Genomic DNA, 25,268 nt, shown 5'->3' on the forward strand with positions numbered 1-25,268 from the left:
TGTGGTGAGAGCATGGAATGGGCTGCCAGCGGCGGAGGTGGAGGCGGACACGATAGGGTCTTTTAAGAGACTCCTGGACAGGTACATGGAGCTTAGAAAAATAGAGGCTATGTGTAACCCTAGGTAGTTCTAGGGTAAGGACACATTCAGCACAGCTTTGTGGGCTGAAGGGCCTGTATTGTGCTGTAGGATTTCTATGTTTCAATGTTTTCTAGTTTCCTACAGGGGAGGCAAGTTGCAACCTACACCCAGCCTGGGCTGTATGTAACTCTAGATCCATAGAAGCCATGCACAAAATTCTTACGAGGCCTGACTGAGTGGAAGTGGAATGTGTTTCTCAGTTTGGGGATGTCAAACCAGTGGTCGCAGTCTCTGAAGAAGCATTTGGACATTTGGGTCATTCGGGAGGTAGCTCAATAAAATCCTGATTAGACCACACGGCATATTGTGTTCAGTTCTGCTTGCCTCATTATAGGAAGGGTGTTGAAGCTCTGACGAGGGTGCAAGGGAGGTTTACCAGGATTGGAGAGCATGTCTTACGAGGATAGCTTGAGCAAGCTAGGGCTTTTCTCATTGGAGTAAAAGAGGATGAGAAGTGACTTAATTAGAGGTGTACAAGACGATAGGAGGCAGAGATCAAGTAACAGCCAGAGGTATTTCCTCAGGGTGGGAAAGGGGGGTGGTGGGGGGAAATTTAAAGTGACTGGAAGAAAATATAAAGGGGATGTCAGAGGTGTGTTTTTTTACACAGAGAGGTGGGTGTGTGGAATGCTGTGCCAGTGACAGTGGTGGTTACAATAGGGACATTTAAGGGAATCTTAAAGGTGCAAGGATGATAGTAAAATGGAGGACTATGGGCTATGGGGGGGGGGGTAGAAAGCTCTATTACTCACAGCTTAGGTTAAAAGGCCTCCCTGCCCTCTATTGTGGACCTGTACTCTTCCAGGTTGAAGAAGAGGGCGGGGAACATCATAAAGGACTCCTCCCATCCTGCGCACGGACTGTTTGATCTGCTTCCGTCTGGTAGGCGCTTCAGATCCCTCCAGACTAAGACTAATAGGCACTGGAGAAGTTTTTTCCCTACTGCGGTCACTTTGCTGAACAGTTAACTGCCGGTTAACTGTTGGCTAACAATTACTTGGATTGCACTACCTGTATGTATAATCTATATTTTCATTTATATTTATCATTATTATTGTTATGAACAGAGAGACAACATCTGCCGGAAGTAAATTCCTTGTATGTGCCCAGGTACTTGGCGATTAAAGTCTGATTCTGATTCTGATTCTGATCATCGTGGGTCAAAGGGCCCGTACTGTGCTGTAATGTTGTACAAAATGTTCTATGAGGAGATGCTCCTTCATCCAGAGGGTGGTGAATGTTTGGAGTTCTCTTCGGAAGGCTGTGGGGGGACTCAGTCACTGTGACTACCATAGGCCGAGATGAGTAAGGGAATGTGGTGTTAGTGAGCTGGAAAATCCGCTGTGATTTTATTGAATAGCCAAGTAGACGTGAAGGTGAATGATACTTCTCCTTTCTAACGTTTATCTTTTTAGTTATAATGTGATTAACTCTCAATCACTCCAGTCTATTGTGATTAACTCTCAATCACTCCACTATGTCCAGTCTATTATTGAAACAGACTGGGCACTTGCGGTTCAAGAAAGCAGCCCAGCACTGCATCCTCAAAGGTTCAAAGGTTAATTTATTATAGAACTATACAACTCGGAAATTCTTCTTCTCTGGGTAGCCATGAAAGCAAGAAAGAAACAGAAGGCAGCACTATCATCAATTCCCAAATTCCCCCTCCCCCACACAAAAAAATGAACAAAAATGGACCAGGCACATCAACCCCCAAATCCCCCCCAGACCCACACAAGAAAACAAGAAAGATCAGAATATTTTTAAAAAAACTATAAGACAGAAGAAAGTCCATCTCGAAACACAGAAAAGCTGGGTAACATTCTCCGGGTGCAGTAGCCAGCTCTTCCCCTCTCCCCAGTAGCAGGGCGGTCAAACAACAGGCAGCCAGAGCTCACCTCCCACATTCGCCTCGATGTTTCAATCTCCCTCATTCTCAAGGTGTTCCCTAGCAATGAGAAATTAATGCCATCCTCCAGAATGGTATTGACGATAACTTTCAGGTAATGTGTCAAAACCGTGAATTTTCATGGCAATTTTTTTCGATCTCCCATAGATATCAGTCTGTCCTAATGCATGACGCCTGGTATGGCAACTGCTCTGCACGTGACTGCAGAGTTGTGGACACAAATCAGTACATCACAGGAACCAGCCTCCCCTCTATGGACCCTGCTTCTCACTACCTCAGTAAAGCAGCCTGTATAATCAACCCACCCTGGACTTCACCCTTCTCCCATCAGATAAAACTCCTGAAAGCATGTACCAGCAGGATCAAGAACTACTTCTATCCCACTTGAACAGATCTCTTTTATGGACTCTTGACTTCACAATCTACCTCGTTGTGATCTTGCATTTTATCGTTTACCTACACCGCATTTTCTCTGTAACTTTTACACTTTATTTGGCACTGGTATTGTTCTACCTTATTCTAACTCAATATACTGTGTATTGATTTGATCTGTATAAACTATGTAAGAGAAACTTCTCACTGTATCATGGTACATGTGACAGAAATAAACCAATATCAATACCAGTGCCTTGCCTTTGACAATAAAACTTAGATTTGCACTTCCCACCTACCGAGTGCAAATTATTTCCTCAACCTCCGGTAACAATACATCAGTCGCTGTCTTTCATAATCCCTCGATCAGCTCTTTGCCTGGGTTATCTGTTACCCCCACCATAAATCAGCAGCTGCTGCTTAAGTTCTCTGAAGAGTCCTGAGTGAGCCAGATCCAAGACGTTTCCCGTACGTCACTGAGCCCCCAAGGCCAGCTGCCAGACATGCTCATTCCCCTGCTTTGTGATGCACCATCAATAACTCTCGGAGACGGGAGGTGAACGATAGGCTCTTATTAGCAGCAAAAAGGGAGCACGACATCTCGGAGACTGAGGGAGGAGCAGTGCCTCCAATCGCCTTTATACAGGGGTCTGTGGGAGGGGCCACAGGAGCAGTCAGCAGAGGGCCGTGTCCAGACAGGTATACGTAGTTTACCACACTTTGTCACCACAGCCCAGACTTTTATCCGGCAAGTTTATTGTCATGTGCAGAAGTGTGATGAGGTTCAGGCACAACGAAAAACTTGCTTGCAGCAGCACCACAGGTGCAGAGAATAGAAATTATTCATAAACTGTACCAATCAGTGAAAAATACGTTGTGCAAAAGTGAAGACCTTAGCTCCGACAAAGCAAAGACACAAATGTAGACAAGTCCATAGTTGTGCAAGAGGTGGTCTGTAGTGTTCCGGGGCCGAGTTAAGGTTCGGGTGGGTCAGGTAGATTCAAGAACTGATGGCTGCAGGAAATGAGATGTTCCTGAAGTGGGTTGGGTAGGATTCAAGCTTCTGTAGCTCCTGCCTGACAGTAGCAGTGAGAAGAGGGCATGGCCCAGATGGTGGGCATCGTCAGTGACAGATGCCACCATCTTCAGGCATCTGTGCCCCTGATGGACCCAGCTATGTCCACTCATCTCAGCAGCCTCTGGTGTTCCTGTGTGCTGGAATTACTCCACCAGGCTGTGATGTAACCAGTCAGGATACAGAATTGCAATTAAAAGAAACTGGTGGAGGAACTCAGCAGGTCGGGCAGCATCCATGGAGGCAAAAGGATAATCAGCATTTTAGGCTGAGACCCTGCATCAGGACTGAGAGCGTGGAGGGACGATGCTGGTTAGAGTGTGGTGAAGCTGTGGAATCCTTTACCACAAATGGCAGCTGTGGCCAAGTTATCGGGTATGTTTAAAGTGGAGGATGTTAGGCATCAAAGGTTATGGAGAGAAGGTCTTATGGTCAGAAACAGTGTTCCGACCACGGCACAGACTGGACAGATGGCAGACTACCAGCCAAGTACATCAGTGCTGACACATTACTAATGAGTCAGACAAAGTTCCAAGCAAATGAACATCATTCCCATTGATATTCAGAGAATGATATCACATTACAGTAGGCAGTATGATGCTTCGGTCAAAGCCTGCCTGGTTGATAAATACTGTGCAAAATGCTGGAGGAAATGAGCACGTTATAGATGTAGCTGGTTATGGATCACACTAAATCCATCTTCCTGCCTCATTGGACCCTTCTGCTTATCACTCAAATCGGTCCGCTGATGATGTGGTAGCCTCTGCACTCCACTTCGTCCTGTCCCACCTGGAAAATAGTGCCTCATATGCCAGCAGGCTGTTTATCGACTTCAGCTCAGCGTTTAATATGATCGTCTCTCAGAAGCTGGTGGGCAAACTGGCCTTATTGGGTCTCGACCCCTCTCTCTGTGATTGGATCTTGAACTTTTTGACAGGAGGACCACAGTCAATCTATTTTGGCAGAAACATCTCCAGCTCTGTCACTCTGAGCACTGGCCCAGCCCACCGCTGTTCGTGCTGCTGACATGTGATCGCATGGCTAGATTCATCTCCAACTCAGTCAAGTTCACTGATGACACAACTGTAACTGGCCTCATCAGCAACGGTGAAGAGACGGTGTTCAGAGCGGAGGTGGAGTGGCCGGTAGATTGGTGCAAGCACACCAACTTGCATCTCAACATTTGAAGACTAAAGAGATCATTGTGGACTTGAGGAGGATGCAGGATGACCTGACCGCTCCTCACAGCACATAAACAGCTCCTCCATGGAGAGAGTCAGGCACACCAAGTTTCTGGACAATAATGGACAATCTCACCTGGTCCCTTAGTCCAGAGGACTCAGCAGCGTCTCCACTTCCTGAGGAGATTGAGGTGAAATGTGGCTCCCTCCTACTTCTAATCAATGTTTACCGGAATACCACTGAGGCATCTGATCACAAGACCCTACGAAGGGTTGTGAGGACCGCTGAGGGGTTCATCAGGGTTTCTCTTCCACCCATCCGAGATACACAGGGCCCTTAGCAGTGTCACTGACCCCTTCCATCCATCCAACAATCTCTTTGACCCCCTACCATCAGGCAGGAGTAGCATAGCATTAGGGCAAGGACGGTCAGAGTGGGAAACGGCTTAAACCTCCCCCCCATGGCGTGAGACTACTGAACTCATTTCCCCCAACCAGGCGTCACCATGTACGAAGTGCTAGTGGTGTTATAGTATTAACTTGTGATTACTATTTATTAATTTATTTGTGGTAGTGCTACTCTGTGTGTGAGTTATACGTACTGTGTTGTGCCCCTTGATCCAGAGGAACTTTGTTTCTTTGGCTGGTACTCATGTTACAGCGGAAATGGCGATAAACTTGAACTTGATCTTGAACAAGTCAGACAGCGTCTATGGGGGGAGTTTGGGCTGAGATCCTTCAACAGGACTGAAGAGGAAGCCTCAGGCCCCCTTCCTTTCCAGTCTTGGCCCACAAAAAATATCACTGATAACCTAGTACCCATCTCCTATCAGGAGACTACCCAAGGTTCCTCACCGCTGTTCACACAAACATTTCCCCTGGGACACACAGGGAGAAATAGGGAGACACACACAAACTCAGCAGGTCAGGCAGCAGCTATGGAGGGGAATAAACAATCTCAGGCTGAGACCCTTCATGAGGAAAGGAAAGGAGCAGAAATAGAACGAGAAGCTATGAATCTATCCCCCATCAGCTGCCACCTTGTATTCTCCCACCCCCCCCCCCCCACCACCTTATTCCAGCTTCTGCCCCCTTCCTTTCCAGTCCTGATGAAGGGTCTCAGCCCAAAATGGTGACTGTTTATTCACCTCCACAGATGCTGCCTGACTTGCTGAGTTCCTCCAGAATGTTATGCGTGTTGCAACAGGGTCCCAGCACCTGCAAAACCTATCATGTTTACAAATACATCTCCTCCCTCCTCAGTGGCTAAAATGAATAATTACAAAGAGATTTGGCCCAAACCATCAGTGATCATTTTAAGGAAATCAACAGAAAAAAAAATCACAGCAGCTGGAGAAGCTCAGTAGGTCAGACAGTGTCTGTGCATTCGCAGTTGTGCAGAGGTGCTGTGTGATTTGCTGAGATTTACGCAGTTCAAGATTCATGTTTATTCATCATGTGTACAACTCAAGACACACAGCTGGCATTGTTTGTGTTAACAGGGTGTGCTGGTGGCAGCCTGAAAGTGTCACCACGCATTCTGGCACCAACAGAGCATACCCGTCATGTTTGGCAGAACCACGCAGAGCACAGCAAAACAGAGCACAACAAACAACAAAACAACAGCACCACCAAAGCAAATCCCGTTCCCCACAACACCAACATACATAAACAGCCCCCTGACCCCCAGCAGGTCAGTTCTTCAGTCTCCAGCCTGCTCTGGATTCCGATTCAGACTCGGACACGCAGACTCTGGCCCTTAGACTAACCCAGCAGACTTACATCCGGTCAATGGATGTAATATTTCCAGTAAAATCATCATAATAAAGTAATTATAATAAAAAATAAAATCATATAAAGAAAAGTCTACTTTGCTCTTGAAACATATTTGCATGTTCAAATTGTTCCATAACCTCGCAGTTCCAATCTCTGTGGATAAGAAATAGAAGCAGGAATAGGCCATTTGGCCTATCATTCCTATTCCGCCATTCTTACCTTCTTGTTTCCCTCAACCAAGTGGCGTACACTCAATGGCCATTTTATTCAGTACCTCCTGTAGTGGCCGCTGAGTGTATGTTCATGGTCTTCTGCTGCTGCAGCCCATTGACTTCAAGGTTCAACGTGTTGTGCGTTCAGAGAGACTGCTGTGTGTGAAAACCCTCTCGAGTTTACAGAGCATGGTGCGAGAAACAGAAAACATCCAATACGTGGCGATTCTGTGGGTGAAAATGTCTTTTTAGTGAGAGAGGTCTGAGGAAAATGGTCAGACTGATTCAAGCTGAGAGGAAGGCAACTGTGGCAACATTGGTTTTTAGTTTGGTTAAAAAACCGAGTGGCAGTGCGGAAGCAGCCGCTGTTGAAACGTGATGTGTGGTTCTTCAGGCTCTTGTACTTACTGTCTGATGGTAGCAATGGGGAGAAACCGTGGCCTGGATGACGGGGTCCTTAATGGTGGATGTCACCTCACTGAGATGTCGCCTCTAGTAAATGTCCTCACTGATGGAACTGGCTAGGTCCCACACCCTCTGTGTCCTCTTGGGTTCCTGTACACTGGAGTTCCCTTACCTGGCCATGATGCAACCAGTCACAGTGCTTTCCTTTCCATCAGCGTCTTTTCCAGAGTACTGCTGTGTTTTCATACAATGCATTGACCAAAACTTGATAGATAATGCACTATAAAATCATTCCATCTTTGAATGCTATCAGCTTGGTATTGCAACTGCTCTTGATGTGACCAAAGAAACTGCAGATGATTGTGGACACAGTTCAGCGTGGGGACCAGCCCCTGGTCTGTGGACTTTGTCTACACTTCTCGCTGCCTCAGTAGAACAGCCGGCATAGTCAGAGACCCTACTCACTCCAGACATTCTCTGTTCTCCTCTCACTGATCAGGCAGAAGATTCAAAACCCTGACAGCACCTACCACAGGCTCAAGGACAGCGTCTATGCTGCTGCCATCACACTCTTGAATGGACCTCTTGTCTGATAAGATGAACTCTTGGCCTCACGATCTACCTCGTGATGATCTTACACTTTATCGTTTAGCTGCACTGAACTTTCTCTGAAGCTTTTACATTTAATTTGGCATTGTTATTGTTGTACCTTGTTCTACTTTAATACAGCGTGTAATAATCCGATCTGTATTCTGAAACAGGCTTTTCACTGTATCTCGGTACATGTGACAATAATAAACCAACGCCAGAAATAATACGATACAAAATAGTGTGCCACAAAGAGTCTCGGCCAATTTCCTGGAGCAATATGCAAATTGTCTGCAGCAGCTCGATGCCACTGTCAGAAGTAGTGACTCTGCTCAGTTAATCATTATTCCTCACACAGCGGGAATGGATTTTTGTGTGAAACCAGGGTAGCTTTTGCTAAAGAAAAATACAACACCATGACACCTTCATTCTTCACGTTCTCCAAAGTCTCCTATAAATAGAGTGACGACCCACGGGCTACATTAAATTACAGGCAATTCCAAAAGAAATGAAAATTAAATTGACTGTAAATTTGCTGAAATTGCAACTAGGCTCAGGTTTGACTCAACTACTGAACTTCTACTCGTGGATTTCACTGGGTTAAAAGGTTTTGGTTTCAGGAGAGGAACTGCGTGTTTTTTTAGATAAAACCCAACACAGAGCCAGTGCCAAGCTGAACATAAAAGGACGCAAAACTCTAGTTTAGACAAGAGTGGGGAGTTACTGTCAGCAATTGCTGCCAGCATCTTCTGACAATGTGTGTGTGTCAGACAGAGTGGTCAGCAGCACTGGGGCTCCACAGGGGACTGTCCTGTCTCCCTTTCTCTTCACCATCTACACCTCGGACTTCAACTACAACACAGAGTCTTGCCATCTTCAGAAGTTTTCTGATGACTCTGCCATAGTTGGATGCATCAGCAAGGGAGATGAGGCAGAGTACAGGACTACGGTGGGAAACTTTGTCACATGGTGCGAGCAGAATCATCTGCAGCTTAATGTGAAAAAGACTAAGGAGCTGGTGGTGGACCTGAGGAGGGCTAAGGCACCGGTAACCCCTGTTTCCATCCAAGGGGTCAGTGTGGACATGGTGGAGGATTACAAATGCCTGGGGATACGAATTGACAATAAACTGGACTGGTCAAAGAACACTGAGGCTGTCTACAAGAAGGGTCAGAGCCGTCTCTACTTCCTGAGGAGACTGAGGTCCTTTAACATCTGCCGGACGATGCTGAGGATGTTCTATGAGTCTGTGGTGGCCAGTGCTATTATGTTTGCTGTTGTGTGCTGGGGCAGCAGGCTGAGGGTAGCAGACATCAACAGAATCAACAAACTCATTCGTAAGGCCAGTGATGTTGTGGGGGTGGAATTGGACTCTCTGACGGTGGTGTCTGAAAAGAGGATGCTGTCCAAGTTGCATGCCATCTTGGACAATGACTCCCATCCACTCCATAATGTACTGGTTAGGCACAGGAGTTCATTCAGCCAGAGACTCATTCCACCGAGATGTAACACAGAGCGTCATAGGAAGTCATTCCTGCTTGTGGCCATCAAACTTTACAAGTCCTCCCTCGGAGTGTCAGACACCCTGAGCCAATAGGCTGGTCCTGGACTTATTTCCACTTGGCATAATTTACTTATTATCATTTAATTATTTATGGTTTTACATTGCTATATTTCTACACTATTCTTGGTTGGTGCGACTGTAACAAAACCCAGTTTCTCTCGGGATCAGTGAAGTATGTCTGTCTGTACAAAAACTACATTGAACTGTCAGGTTGACAGAAAAGGTCAATGGCTGCCATCTACTGTCACTGGAGGAGTTGTACGTGCCCAGGGGAAAGAAGCAGGCAAGAAGAATCATTGCAGGCACTACCCATCCTGCAAACTGGATTTTCTAAAATCTCCCTTCTGGAAACCACTAAAGGGCTATTGGCATCTTAAAATTTCCTCCCCTAAACAATTAATCTGATCAGCCATTCCAGTTAGACACCCCACTCCCCTCTATCTGTTAGCTCAATCATTGCACTGCTCAGAAAACACTTTCGACCACTAGTTATAATGCTGTTTACATTGTAAATACATACTGGTATTTATATATTTATACACATTTTATTCCAATTTTGTACTTTAACCTCTAACTTTATTTTATATAATTCTTTATTCTTTATAATTGTTGATTGTTATTTTGCTGCATGTTGCACTCTGAGTATACATGTCAATATATTTGGCGTATAATCCTTGATCCTTGTCTCCAGTGTATTGGGGCAGTATTGATCCCTCAGTCAATATCAACTAAATAATTAATATGGTTAATCAGCCACTGTACATCACGTTTTGGACCAGGACACACTGTTGGTGATGTTCTCACCTTTCTGAAGCACATCTTTGCTATTTCAAAGGCTTCATAAATAGAATGTTGCTGCATGGGACTTTGACAGAGCGAGCTCTCATACACATGTTAATTCATGGTACAGAAAGCCGAGCCCTGTGAATGTCCATATTGTTCTCTGGTTTGAATTTGCATCAGAATCAGATTTAATATCACTGGCATCTGATGAGAATTGTGTTGCTTTGTGGCAGCAGTACATTGCAATGCATAAAAAAATGACAAATTACAATAATAAATAAATAAAATTATACAGATGGTCGTAATGAGAAGAGGGCATGTCTGGGATGGTGAGAGTTCATGATGGATGCTGCCTTCTTGAGGCATCAACTTTTGAATGTGTCCTTGATGGTGGGGAAGCTAGTACCCATGATGGATCTGCATGAGTTTACAATCCTCTGTAGCTTTATCCGACCCAATTGTCACAATTCCTCTTGTGTTGTGGTATTACAACATGTGGCACACAGACACAATGTCAATTAGAGGAGATCACGGCTCATTGCTATACACCTTGTTGCAAACCACAGTTCCTATGCAGCTGGGAGTGGTGTCTCACTACAATGGCTGTCCGTGGATTGGATTGAATTATGTTGTTCTGTATGCACAGGGGAAAGGCCTTGATTCAAATACTTTCTGACACATCTCAGAATCTGCTTGAGCTAAGTCAGCAGAAATGAGCTTGTGAGCTGTCAGTGGAAAAAGGATCCTCTCTGAATCAATGGAGGCTGAGTGGAGTTGAACAAGTGTATCACTTTACATCCAGAGCCCATCTATTCGAACGTCTCCTGATGCCTCATGCCAGACTTTACACCCAGAGCCCATCCTCTGCATCCATTCGAACATCTCCTCCTGATGCCACATGCCTGCTCTGAGGATAATAACAGTGATGTCATTCATGAAACCTGCTTGGACTGACATAATAACATTATTTCTGGGTGCTGCATAGAGTCCAAGAGTCATAGATCACCACAGCCCTTCTAGTCGATACTGAATTGTTCTTCTGCCTAGTCCCATTGACGCACTCCTGGACCTTAGCCCTCTATACTCCTCCTGTCCATTCACTTAAGCAAATTTCTCTTAAGTGTTGCAGTTGAACCCACATCTACCACTTCCACTGGCAGCTTGTTCCATACCTGCACTACTGTCTGAGTCAAGAAGCTCCCCCTAAACTGTTGTTTCAGGAACACCTTCTTCCCCTCCACCATCAGATTTCTGAATGGACAATTAACCCATAAACACAACCTCAATATTTTTTCCTTTGTCTTGTTCTTTATTTGCACTTCTTATTTAATTTAATTTTCAATATCTATTTCTTATTGTAACTACACTACACCACTGTCCCACCCCGGTGTGAATGGACTCAAGCAGAAGATGACGATTAAGGGTATCAAAAATTTGTGGTTAGTTATTTACAAAAGCTATGATCCAACCCATAGTTCAAATGAAGAAAACACACGTAAAATGCTGGAGGAACCCAACAAGTCAGGCAGCATCTATGGAAGAGGAATGTTTCGGGCCAAGACCGTTCCCCCTCATTGATGCTGCCTGAGCTGCTGAGTTTCGAACGTGTTGCTCAAGATTTCCTTGTGTTTATTCAAATGGAAATGTTTTACAGAGCATCACAACCCCCATCATGCCTATTGAGTGTGTTCTTTATTAACGAGGCTACACAGGCAGCAGCCAAGCGTGTTTGGCCAATTCTTCAGTGTGAGTTATTTTTCCACTTAGCTGGGCCGTATTTCACCGCTGAACAGGTAGCATTCTCTCCTATTATCCAAACTGACGGTTCTCTTCATAAAAATGCCACGCACCTCATAGACTTAATTTGAGGATTTCACAGCAGTTCAATGCCTTGGCTCTCTCCAGATGGCCTGCATTTAATCAAGTATCGAGAGTAAAGAAAGAAATCCTTTTGCCTTTCCCAGGGGAATAACTGAGAAAAATTAACAATTAAAATGAGATGAGTTTGACAGAAATGTAACTGCTACGTTTTGAATTGCTTCCTTTCTTCCCACTCTCATACAGGTGTGCATAATACTGGTCAGGAGCATTGTGTACCCTGGCTGGAAGCAGAGCCCCCTGCACCCAATGAGGCAGCACATTAGGTCAACATGATAAAGCATAAACCATCCAAACACTGGCAGAGATTGGGGCGAGTGCCTGGATCCAAAAAATAAATCAACCTTTATTAAGTATATAAACCCACATGGCTTTGTGACGGCCTGCAAAGACATTTCCAGCACAAGGCTATTTGGCCCAGAATGGGCTTCACGATCCACATATGTCTGTTCAAGTATCCAGTCACATCCCGAACATAAACACAAGAGATTCCGCAGATGCTGGAAATCTAGAGCAATAAACACAAAATGCTGGTCGGCATCTATGGAGAGCAGTAAACAGTCAACAGTTCAGGCCGAGAAAGCCAGAAGAAGAAGATGGGGGAGGGGAAGGAGGACAAACTGGGTGAGCACGCGGTCGAAGAGTCAGGGAGCCGCGAGAGAACAGAGAGGGAGCCGCGAGAGACGGTCGCATTGAATTCCTGTCAATGCGAGAATTTAAATTTCTTCAGGGTAGGCATGCCTCAAAGAGATTTTGCAGTGGAGCACAAAGGAGCTGGTTGTGGACTACAGGAGGAATGGAGACGGGCTAACCCCTATTGACATCAATGGATCTGGGGTTGAGAGGGTAAACAGTTTAAGTTCCTCAGCATCCACATCACCGAGGATCTCACATAGCCTGTACGCACCAGCTGTGTGATGAAAAAGGCACAACAGCGCCTCTTTCACCTCAGACGGTTGAGGAAGTTTGGTATGGGGCCCCAAATCCTAAGAACTTTCTACAGGGGCACAATTGAGAGCATCCTGACTGGCTGCATCACTGCCTGGTATGGGAACTGTACGTCCCTCAATCGCAGGACTCTGCAGAGAGTGGAGCAGACAGCCCAGCGCATCTGTAGATGTGAACTTCCCATGATTCAGGACATTTACAAAGACAGGTCTGTTAAAAGGGCCCGAAGGATCATTGGGGACCCAAATCATCCCAGCCACAACCTATTCCAGCTGCTACCATCTGGGAAACGGTACCGCAGCATAAAAGCCAGGACCAGCAGGCTCCGGGACAGCTTCTTCCACCAGGCCATCAGACTGATGAACTTACGCTGAGTTGAGTGTACTCTATATTACATTGACTGTTCTATTTATTATAAATTACTATGCTTGCACATGGCACCTTTAGATGGAGACGTAACATAAAGATTTTTACTCCTCATGTATGTGAAGGATGTAAGAAATAAAGTCAATTCAATTGACTTCAATTAGCGTTCGGCACGGGCTAAAAGGGCCGAGATAGCCTGTTTCCATGCTGTAATCGTTATATGGTTATAATTCAAATCATAATCACAAGAGATTCTGCAGATGCTGGAAATCCAGAGCAACTCACACAAAATGCTGGAGGAACCCAGCCGGTTAGGTAGCATCCATGGAGAGGAGTAAAAAGTTGAGGTTTTGGGCTGACCCTAGAAAGGAACGGGGAAGATGCCTGGATAAAAATATGGGGTGAGGGGAATGAGTACAAGCTGGCAAGTAATAGGTGTGAGTCTGTGAAACAACTGAACATAGAGAGAGTTTCTCCCTTGACACGAGTGTCCTTACAACCCCTCCGTAATCTGTTTTCCATGTCTTTGTTCACAGAATGTAGATACTTACTGTCTGGCGTTTATTGTTCATCCCTAATTACCCCTGAACTGAGGAGGCAGCTAAGGAACAACTATATTGGTGAGTCTGGAGTCAGGCATAGACCAGAGTTGGTAAGGATGGCAGATTTCTCTGCCCAAACTACTCTGATGAACCAGCCAACACACAAATTTTTCCCAGGGCAGAAATGGCTAATACCAACTGGCATAATTTTAAGGTGATTGGAGGAAAGGATAGGGGAGATGTCAGAACTAAATTTTTTACACAGGGAGTGCTGGATGCATGGAATACCCTGCCAGTTGTGGTGGTAGAGGCGGATACATTAGGGGCATTTATGAAACTCTTAGACAGGCACATGGATGATCAAAAACGAAGAGCTATGTTGGAGAGAAGGGTTAGATTGATTTTAGAATGGGTTAAAAGTTCGGCACAAAATTGTGCCATCCTGTGCTGTAGTGTTCAATATTCTACGTTCTAAGTTTGTGTCTACCATTACCGAAACTAGGTTTTGTTCTGAACTCTGTGGTGAGATTCGAACTCATGTTTCAGCACCAATGGTTTTGAATGCTAGCGGCTAATCCATTAATTTGACCTCTGTGCGACTGTACCTCAGCATTCCACTGACTACCATGTATCTTATTCTGTGTGTCGGCTGCAAGCTAACTCCCATAATCATTCTGCTTCTTGTCTCGAGATTTGAAATGCCGTGCAGTCAGTAGTTGTGCTCCAGTAAATTAGAGGATCAAAACTGTCCTTCTGTTCTCAGCTGTGCCGTCGTCATGGAGCTGGTAAAACTCAGGCTTGAGTAGGCCTCATTGCTACTGCCTGGGCAGGATAACAGCTGCAGGGTGTGTAGCAACATGACCTTCTCCAGCTCCTGCTTCAAAGCTTCTTTGCGTCTCTGATCTTCTTAAGCCATGGAAGCTTAGGAAGCAAATAATGTTAACGAACATTGTATCATTTATTCTTCCAGCAGCCGATGGTGTTCCCAAACTGATTACTCCCAACGCAAAAGAAAGCCATTCTGACCATTAGTCTGATGTTCAAGGCCCAGAGTTCAGTGTGTCTGTAATTGACAAGTCACTATGTAAATGACAAGTCGTGGGGTCAATACCAGACGTTGAAGATCAAAGCCAGTGAGTCTGGAAGTTGAGGTCCAAAGGTTGAACACCAGTGTTGGTGAATCCAGAAGTTGAGGCCCGATAGTCAAAGCCTTCGTGTCAGCGTACCCCACAGTCAGAGGCCCGATGCGTACGAGTCTGCAAATGTGTCCAGGTCCAATACCTGCGAGCTTTGAGAGTCCAGGGCCAAGGACTCAGGAGACGGTCTATCCTGGGATTGTGGGCTGTCAGTGTGGGTGACAGGGAGGAAAGGGGCTCGTTTTGCTTTTGATGTTTTGTTGCTGCTGTTGTACTGATGTTGCTTGTGTTGTTCTGCTGAGCAACGTGGATCTGCTATGTTGGTGCCAGAATGGGAGGTGACACTAGCAAGCTGCCCAGAACATCCCTAGGCTGTGTTGGTTGTTAATGTGAATGATGCATTTCACTGTCATTTTGATGTATATGTTTTGATAAATAAATTAATCTGAATCTGATTGGAGATCCCAACAGAGGAACCTCATCACTCCCATTCACAACCTCGTCACTCCCATTTACAACCTCGTCACTCCCATTCACAACCTCATCGCCCCTGTTCACAACCTTGTCGCCCCCATTCACAACCTCATTTCTTCTCCTCTAGCCCTAGACTTGCTCACCAGTTCCTCTTTGATGTTTTTGCTTCTTACCTACAATGAGGAGTAATTTTTATAATAGCCAATGGCCTCCAAGCAGATCTAAAGAATCCAAACCTCCTACACCACACGTGGTCTTGAGAAGAACATGCAAATGTTCTACATCCAGTACCTAGGAGCTGAGGGGGAGCGGATGAACCATTAAATGTATATCCAAGCTGCACTCTTATATCTGTTATATCCTACATCTCTTGGGTTTGGCTTATTCACATTAAAGTAAATTATTAAAAGTATCACAAACTGACCCTTTCTTTCTATATGAGGTGGATTTGGGAGCATCCTAACATGCTGTATCAGAAACTGCATTGCGGCCAACAGGAGGGCTCTACAACAGGTAGTTAAGACTGTCCAACCCATCACTGGGACCAGCCCACCCACCATCAAGGTCATATATACAGAAAGGTGATGGGAAAGGGCCACCAATATCATGAAGGATCCACCCACTCTGCTCATGGACTGTTTGTCCCACTCCCATCAGGGAAGAGGCTACGTCGCATCCACACCAGGATCACTAGACTCAAAAACAGTTACTTTTCCCAAGGTTTCAGGCTGATCAAAACCTCCACCCATTGTTCTACAATTACTGGATCATTTCCTAACAGAGTCACATTATGCTCAGATAGTTCTGCATCTAGTCTGTATGTATGTACATACAATCAGTTTATATAAGCTGTATATAAGCTAATCTGATGTATTTATATTTCCTGTGTTTTTATTGTATGCTTATTGTGTGTGCTTTTACGTTGCAGCATATCTGGAGTAACAGTCATTTTGTTCTCCTTTGCGCTTGGGTACTGAAGAATGACAATAAACAATCTTTAATTCACGTACCCTCCAGCTCCATCAGATCACCTCTGGGAACAGACTCAGATTTACGAAGCTCTCTGAGTAACAGAGGTTTTATGAAGGTGGAATTCATAATTATGCTCAAAGCACACACTATGATCTTTTGTGTGAGGCACAATTTTGACATCATTACGATCTAATTGTGACCCAGTCAAGGTCCCACAGAGAACAAAGTACGGCATGTTTTCTCAAAACAGCTCAGTGCATGTGAGTTTATCAAACAGCCGGTGAGCTTCAGAGGTCCCGGCTTGGAACGTCTGCATGAGTACTGTGGCTGTCAGAGTAGCTTAGAGGCTGGAGATCAGGCAGCAAGTGACTCATCTCCCATTTTCACAGACTCTTTCCATCTACTCCGAACAATTTGGGAGGGTAATGAATTACCCTGCACTTGCCTGGGTGAGTGCAGCTCCAACAGCACCAAGGCATTAACACCATCCAAAGTCAATGTATTATCAAAGCACATATACAGTATGCTACCATACACTACCTTGAGATCCATTTTCTTGCAAGAAAATAAAGAAATACAATAGAATTTATGAAAAACTATGCATAAAGACTGACAAAGACCAAGATGGAAAAGAACACAAACTGTGCAAATAAAAATAAATAATACTGAGAACATGAGTTGTCGAGTCCCTAAAAGTGAGTCTGTAGGTTGTGGAGTCAGTTCAGAGCTGAGGTGAGTGAAGTCATCCAAGCTGGTTCAGGAGCCTGATGGTTAATAATTGTTCCTGAACCAGCTGGTGTGGGACCTACACCTCCTGTAGTACAGTTCAGTGCAGTATAAATAACTGTTCAAGCCTATCATTACCATGACTACATTGACTCCCATTTACAAAACACAATGAGGTTACTCACCCAGGATCTTCTGATCACATCTTCTAAATCCCACCCTCGAACATCAGAGACTTCACACAGAGGAGAGAACGTTCCTTTGGGTTCCTCTCGCAAGTTATATTCATCCTGGTTGGAATTATGTCACTGTTCCTTCACCATTGCAGAGAAAGCTCTCTCAGTATGTGGGAACTTTATGAAAATGACCAGGTAATCTCCTTTGTGAGATTGGTTGAGGAACTGGTACCAACTGGGAATCTGGGACAAACTATGTTGGCCTTACTAATAGAGAACAGAACCAAAATCAGGTTACACAAGCAAAGGCCTGGATCACCATGGAACAAGCCCAAGACTTACAGTTACCCATAGCAACGGAGATCCCAATGCCTCAATGTTTAACCACTGTGGCCATTCCAGGAGACAGAGGAGAACACAAGGGGACTCTAGATCAGGATAACGCAAACTGAAATATAGCTCTTGGCATGCCTTCTTCATAATTGCATGAACGTGATAGTTCTTCTGAGATATTGACACCCAGGAACTGAAATCTGCTCACCTTTTCCACTTCTGACCCCTCCATGAGGACTGCTGTATGTTCTCCCACTTCCCCCTTCCTGAAGTCCACCATCGATCACCTTGGTCTTACCGATGTTGAGTGCAAGGTTGCTGCGGCAACACCATTCAATCAGCCAATCCGCCTCACTCCTGTACACCTCCTCGTCACCATCTGAGATCCTGCCAACAACAGTTGTGTCATTGATGGATTTACAGATGTTGATCAGCAGCGAGGAGGGGATGATAGTGTCGAACACCAATATCCAGAAGGTAGCTGGAGCCTGATTTTAAATCTTTATCCAAAAATCCACACCATTCGCCATTCTGGATGTCATCCTAGACATGTGTGTTTATGCCTCAGGGGAAGGAACTGACCTCAGAATTCTCTGAGTCAGAAGAGAATATGTTTCCAATGCTGAGAAACACTGAGTGCTCCTTTCTACAGAATATACTGGTAAGATAGTCATAAAGAGTAAATATACTGAACAGTCACAGTCACAGCTCTTTCAGCTATGCCTTCTTTTGGACCAACATGAAGTCTATCCAATATCTTCACAGATGTCTTGAAATTTAATATAATAAAGATTTATATTCAAGGCCCAACTCTGGTTGTTGGAGCAGGTAACTCCACCTGTTCTGAAGCCTGACGGCTGTAGGGTAGTGCTGTTCCTGAACCTGATACTGTTGGACCTAAGGTTCCTGTATCTCCTGCCCGAAGGTAGTAATGAGGAGAAGGTGTGACGTGAATGGTGGGGGGGGGGGGGGGGGCGGGGGTGTCCCTGATGATGGGTGCTGCTTTCTTGTTACATCTGGCAGTGCTCCATGTAAGTGTACTCAATGCTCGGAGGGCTCTCCTGTGATGGACTGGGCTGCATCTGCCATTTTCTGTAGACTGTTCCGTTCTTGGGAACTGTCTGTTTCCATACCAGGCTGTGATGCAACCAGTTAATATACCAACTGTGCAGCTACAGAAGTGTTTCAGTGACTGAGCCTCCACAATCATGGGGTAGGTACAAAAGATGGAACATCATTGTGGGCCCATACTGTGCTGTATGGTTGTATAATCTATGTCTTAACCATCCAGCGTTGAAAACTCCAAAACTTCACCAGCCTTTGGGTGAAGAACCTTCTCTTCATCTCCACCATAAATCACCCAGACCATTATTTTAACTCTGTGAATCCTGGTGCTTCCAGTTCCTCAGCCAAGTGAAACATGCTTTCCTTGACAAGCCTCGTAAAAATATTGTCAGTTTTCAATGAGATCATGAGAACGAGTCTTCAGAAAGTGGTTGATGCCTGGAACGTGTTGTCATTGGAAGTGGTAGAAGTTCAATAGTAGAGTTCAATCTGGACAAGTGTGAGGTGATGCATTTTGGAAGGACTAACCAGAAGACTGAGTACAGGGTTAATGGTCAGTTACTTAAGAGTGTGGATGAACAGAGGGACCTTGGGGTTCAAATTCATACATCCCTCAAGGTCACTGCACGGGTTGATAGGGTAGTTAAGAAGGCCTATGGGATGCTAGGCTTCATTAACAGGGAGATTGAGTTCAAGAGTAGAGAGGTCATGTTGCAACTCTACAAATCTCTGGTGAGACCGCACTTAGAGTATTGTGTTCAATTCTGGTCACCTCATTATAGGAAGGATGTGGAAGCTATGAAGAGGGTGCAGAGGAAATTTACCAGGATGTTGCCTGGATTGGAGAACAAGTCATATGAAGCAAGGTTAGCAGAGCTGGGACTTTTCTCTTTGGAGCGTAGAAGAATGAGAGGGGACTTGATAGAGGTCTAAAAGATTATGAGAGGCATAGATAGGGTGGATAGTCAGTACCTGTTTCCCAGGGCACCAATAGCAAACACCAGAGGGCATATGTTCAAAATTAAGGGAGGGAAGTTTAGAGGAGACATCAGGGGTAAGTTTTTTACACAGAGGGTTGTGGGTGCTTGGAATGACTTGCCAGGGATGGTGGTGGAGGCTAAAACATTAGGGGTATTTAAGAGCCTCTTGGACAGGCACATGGATGAAAGAAAAATGGAGGATTATGGGGTAATGTGGGTTTAGTACTTTTTTTTAAGGATTATATGGGTTGGCACAACATGGAGGGCTGAAGGGCCTGTACTGTGCTGTAGTGTTCTATGGTTCTAAGTCAATATGATAGTGATAACTGAGAGACATTTCAATAGATACATGCACAGACAGGGGACGAAAGGGATTAAACCATGTGTAAAAGATTACCTTTATTTGTCGCATGTCAACAAATACACTCAAAAACTTCTATAGTTGTACCGTGGAGAGCATTCTGACAGGCTTCATCACTGTCTGGTATGGAGGGGCAACTACACAGGACCAAAAGAAGCTGCAGAAGGTTGTAAATCTCGTCAGCTCCATCTTGGGCACTAGTCTACAAAGTACCCAGCACATCTTTAGGGAGCGGTGTCTCAGAGAGGCAGCGTCCATTATTAAGGACCTCCAGCACCCAGGACATTGCTCTTCCCATTGCTACCACCAGGAAAGGGGTACAGAAGCCTGAAGGCACACACTCAGCAATTCTGAAACAGCTTCTTCCCCTCTGCATTCCGATTCCTAAATGGACGTTGAATCTTTGAACACTACCTCACTTTTTTTTAAATATACAGTATTTCTGTTTTTGAACATTTTTTAAAATCTATTCAATATATGTAATTGACTTACTTGTTTATTTTTTAAAATTTATTTTTATTATTATTATTTTTCTCTGCCAGATTATGTACTGCATTGAACTGCTGCTGCAAAGTAAACAAATTTCATGTGACATGCCGGTGATAATAAACCTGGGTCAAGAGTGAATCTCCCAGTGATGGTGGTAGGAATGTAGGCAGTGGGAATGGGGGGTCTTCTGTGATGGAACTAGAAACTCATCTTGGGATAAATTGGACACAGTTCAGGATAGAACTGGCTGTGAGATGGAGCCAGAGTTTGCTTAGAGAGTACCATTGTCACTTGTATACTCTAGCCAATGGATATTAAGTCTTATCCGGGGTAGTATATCAGACAAGAAAAATACTGTATTTGGATTAAAACTGTTGAGCAACACACACATAATGCTGGAGGAACTCAGCAGGTCAGGCAGCATCTATGGAGGGGAATAAACAGCTGACGGTTTGGGCCGAGACCCTTCATCAGGGCTTGAACGGAAGGACATAGAAGCCAGAATAAGAAGGTGGTGGGAGGGAAAAGAGTACAAACTGGGGGGTGATAGGTGAGAGGCGAAGGCAAATGATTGGTGGGGGGGGGGAGTGAGAAGCTGGGAGGTGATATGTGAAAGAAGATAAAAATATCTCTTAGTTGAACCTGGTCATGAATCGTACCTGCTACCCAGAACCGACAAAGGCAATAAATTGGACTCAGAGCGGTCAAACCCAAATTCAAGTACTAAGCATTACACTGAATGAGAAAAGAGCTCTCCACTATCTGTAGATACAGCTTTATTTGGAATGAATGACAAACCCCAGTGCCAGTTGGATACATGACCCTGCTCCATTGTGGTACTATCTGTCCTCACAGGAAGATAATGTTTCAGATGCAATCTCTGCAAGTTGTTATTTGCGATGTATTCTGCAACTGAATTGATGAAATGAAGCTCTGTGCGAGGTTTAGTTTGCAAGCTGTCAGTGATAAGATTACAAAATTGGCCATACTCAAATCAGCCAAGCCAATTACACTTCAGTTAATATTGGTTTGAACCCTACCTCTATTAGCAAGATAACACAATGTATTCAGCAAAGAAACATACCATTTTTCTCTAAGTATAAAATTTTAGTTCCGTGCCTGGGTAATGACATAATAGCTTTATATGTGAAGAAACTTAATATTGTGCTGTATTCTACCTATTAAGAATGATCAGATGTGTTACTGTGGTGTGGAGAGGATTCCTCCAAGAATGTTCTGCCAAGGTAATTGAGCAGCATGGTAGTGCAGTGGGCTAGAGTAATGCTTTATGGTGCCAGTGATTGGGGTTCGATTCCTGTCACTGTCTGTAAGGAGTTTGTACGTTCTCCCCATGACCATGTGGGTTCAGTCTGAGTACGATGGTTGCTTCCCACCATAAATCAGACTCAGCTTTATTATTACTGTAACGTGTGGTGAAATTTGTAGCAGCAGTACAGAGAAAGACATAAAACATTCTTACAAGTTACAACAATAGATAGATAATGTGAGAGAGGAATGGTGAGATAGTGTTCATGGACCATTCAGAAGTCTGATGGCAGTGGGGAAGAAACCATTTCTAAAATGTTGAGTGTGGTTCTTCAAGCTCTTGTATGCCCTCCTTGATGGAGTTAATGAGAAGAGGGTCGTTAATGGCTGATGCCAACTCTTGAGGAGCCACCTGTTGAAGATGTCCTCGGTGGTGGGGAGGAGCTGGTTGAGTCTAAAACACACTACAGCTTCTTTCGATCCTGTGCATTGGAGCTTCCATACCAGGCAGTGTGATAAGTTTAGAGTACTATCTACATTCCTGATGTCCAGGTTTCCAAAAGGATGTGACAGGGGAAGAGGAAGAGGGATGTTGTGGGATGATGTGAGGAAAAAGAGGCTTTACAGAACAGTGAAGATTTCAATGGATTAGGGGAATTGGTGTTTTGTTGTATCTCTGTGTGGAGATCTAATTATCTCTTGGATAGAAATGTCATTTGGTGTGAGTACTTTGTAATAATAATACTGACTGGAATACAATGCAAAAGGAGCTTGAACACTTTACATAAGAGTAAAGTGTTCAGTTTTACAAATAAACCATTTATCTCGTGTGGAGGATCAGAGGGATCTTGGGTTCCGAGTCCATGGGACACTCAAAGCTGCTGCGCAGGTTGACTCTGTGGTTAAGAAAGCGTATGGTGTATTGGCCTTCATCAATTGTAGGATTGAGTTTTAGAAGCCGAGAAGTAATGTTGCAGCTATATAGGACCCTGGTCAGACCCCACTTGGAGTACTTGTGCTCAATTCTGTTCACCTCACTACAGGAAGAACATGGAAACCATAGAAAGGGTGCAGAGGAGATTAACAAGAATGTTGCCTGAATTGGGGAGCATCCCTTATGAGAATAGATTGAGTGAACTCGGCCTTTTCTCCTTGGAGCGACGGAGGATGAGAGGTGACCTGATAGAGGTATACAAGATAATGAGAGGCATTGATCATGTAGGTAGCCAGAGGCTTTTTCCCAGGGCTGAAATGGCTAGCACAAGAGGGCATAGTTTTAAGGTGCTTGGAAGTAGGTACAGAGGAGATGTCAGGGGTAGGTTTTTTACACAGAGAGTGGTGAGTGCGTGGAATGGGTTGCGGAAACAATAGGGTCTTTTAAGAGACTCCTGGACAGGTACATGGAGCTCAGAAAAATAGAGGGCTATGGGTAAGCCTAGGTAGTTCTAAGGTAAGGACATGTTCGGCACAGCTTTGTGGGCTGAAGGGCCTGTATTGTGCTGTAAGTTTTCTATGTTTCTATGTTTCTCTATAATATATATCCTGATTCTTTACAAGTTCAAGTTTGTTTAATTGTTATTCAAACGTACGCATGAATACAGCATTCCTCTGGGGCCAAGACACACAACCAACATTCTTGCACAGCATGTATATAAAAATTAATTATATAGCCCAAGTTCCTGAGTGTCCTGGCCTGCAGATTCATGGTGCATGGACGTTGGCCTGGAGCCATGTTTCTGCAAGAACAGGCCTGCAGCAGTTCCTCATCTCTTAATGATATAAAGGCATGATGACGTTACAAAGAAAACAAGCTCATCTAAAGAGGTCTTTGAATTTGTGATGATTTGATTTGTAGAGAAATCATACTGCATTAAGGAATTCAGGCAAAACATCCCTTCCTTTTCAAGTGGTGAAAGTATCTGAGAGCTCTGTAAGTATCTGAGAAAGAAAGGAAACTGATTGAGTGAGACAGAGGAGGCAGAAATGCTGGAAAGAATAGCTGAGAAGGGCCTGTTCCTGTGCTGCTAATCCTCGGTAATTTTTATTGTGGGACTACAGTGTGATTTGGGGTGGTTTTCTTCAGGTTATGTTAACTCAAGTTTATTTCCATGTGCACAAGTACGGTCAGGCACAGGTACAGTCGAATGAAAGAGTTGCTTGCATTGGCATCACAGGCCCATAGGTACAGACAACATACAGAGCATGAACGATACACTGATTATACAAGAGAGTGAAGAAATTTTAACAATACATCAGCGACAGAAAAACAAAGTTCTGTAGATGCTGGAAATCTTAATGAACACACACAAAATGAACTCAGCAAGACAGGCAGCATCTATGGAGAGGAATATACAGTCACTGTTTCATACCAAGACCCTTCATTGACTGTTTATTCCTCTCTAAAGATGCTACCTGACTTGCCGAGTTTCTCCAGCACTCTGTGTGTGTTCCTTAGCATCTAATAAAATCACAATCAGACAGGTCCACAGTGCTCCACTGCTGAGGGAGGGTTAGGATTGCTCCTGTTGGTTTAAGAACTGAATGGTTGAAGGGGAGGAACTGTAGCCTAGCTTAGTGGTGTGGGACTTCAACCTTTGGTAACTCCAGCCCAACAGTAGAACCAGGCATAAGACATGACCTAGATGGTGGGGATTCTTGATGACAGATGATGCTTTCTTGAGGCAGTGCTTCCTGTATATGGTGTCAAGTGTTGGGAGGGCTCTGCCTGTGATGGAACAGTTTTATCCACTACTCTCTGCAGTCCCTGTATTCCTGTCTATTGGAGTTGCCCTACCAGTCTTCTCTAGATTCTAACCCATTGGCTTCTGGCAAACATTCCCACAAACTACCTGCAGGAAAGCTATCAATAAGATAGAAATCATACAGAGAACATTTACACGGATGTTGCCAGGACTTGAGGACTTAAATTATAGAGAAAGCTTGAATAGTTTAGGACTTTTTCTCCCTGGAGTGGAGGAGAATGAAGGCAGATTCAATAGAGATATACACAATTATAAGGGGTATAGATGGGGTAAATGCAAGCAGGCTTTTTTTTCTCTTCAAGTTAGGTGAGACTAGAACTAGAGATCATGGGTTAAGGGTGAAAGGTGAAATACTTAAGGGAAACTTCTTCACTCAGAGTGTGGTGCGAGTGTGGAACAAGCTGCCAGCGGAAGTGGTGGATGCGGGTTCAATTCCAACATTTAAGAAGTTTAGATAACAGCATGGATGAGGGGAGGTATGGAGGACTATGGTCTAGGTGTGGGTCGATGGGACTAGAGAGAGAGTAACTTTTTGGCATGGACTAGATGGGCTGAAGGGCCTGTTTCTCTGCCATTATGCTCTGTGAATCTATTAGCTCAATAGAATTCACAATACAGGACATGTTCTCAGTGAAACCTCTGTCCATTAATGAGTCAGAAAGTGCAGGTCAGGCGGTCAAAAAGCAGAATTTATATTTTGAGTTTTGGATCTGGGATGAGTCAGATGATGATGTTTCTTCCCTGAATCGGTGGCCTCGGTCAAACTTCCTGCCCCAGTCTCCATCCCA

This window comes from Hemitrygon akajei, chromosome 9 (genome assembly GCF_048418815.1).
Source record: "Hemitrygon akajei chromosome 9, sHemAka1.3, whole genome shotgun sequence".
NCBI classification, from domain to species: Eukaryota; Metazoa; Chordata; class Chondrichthyes; order Myliobatiformes; family Dasyatidae; genus Hemitrygon; species Hemitrygon akajei.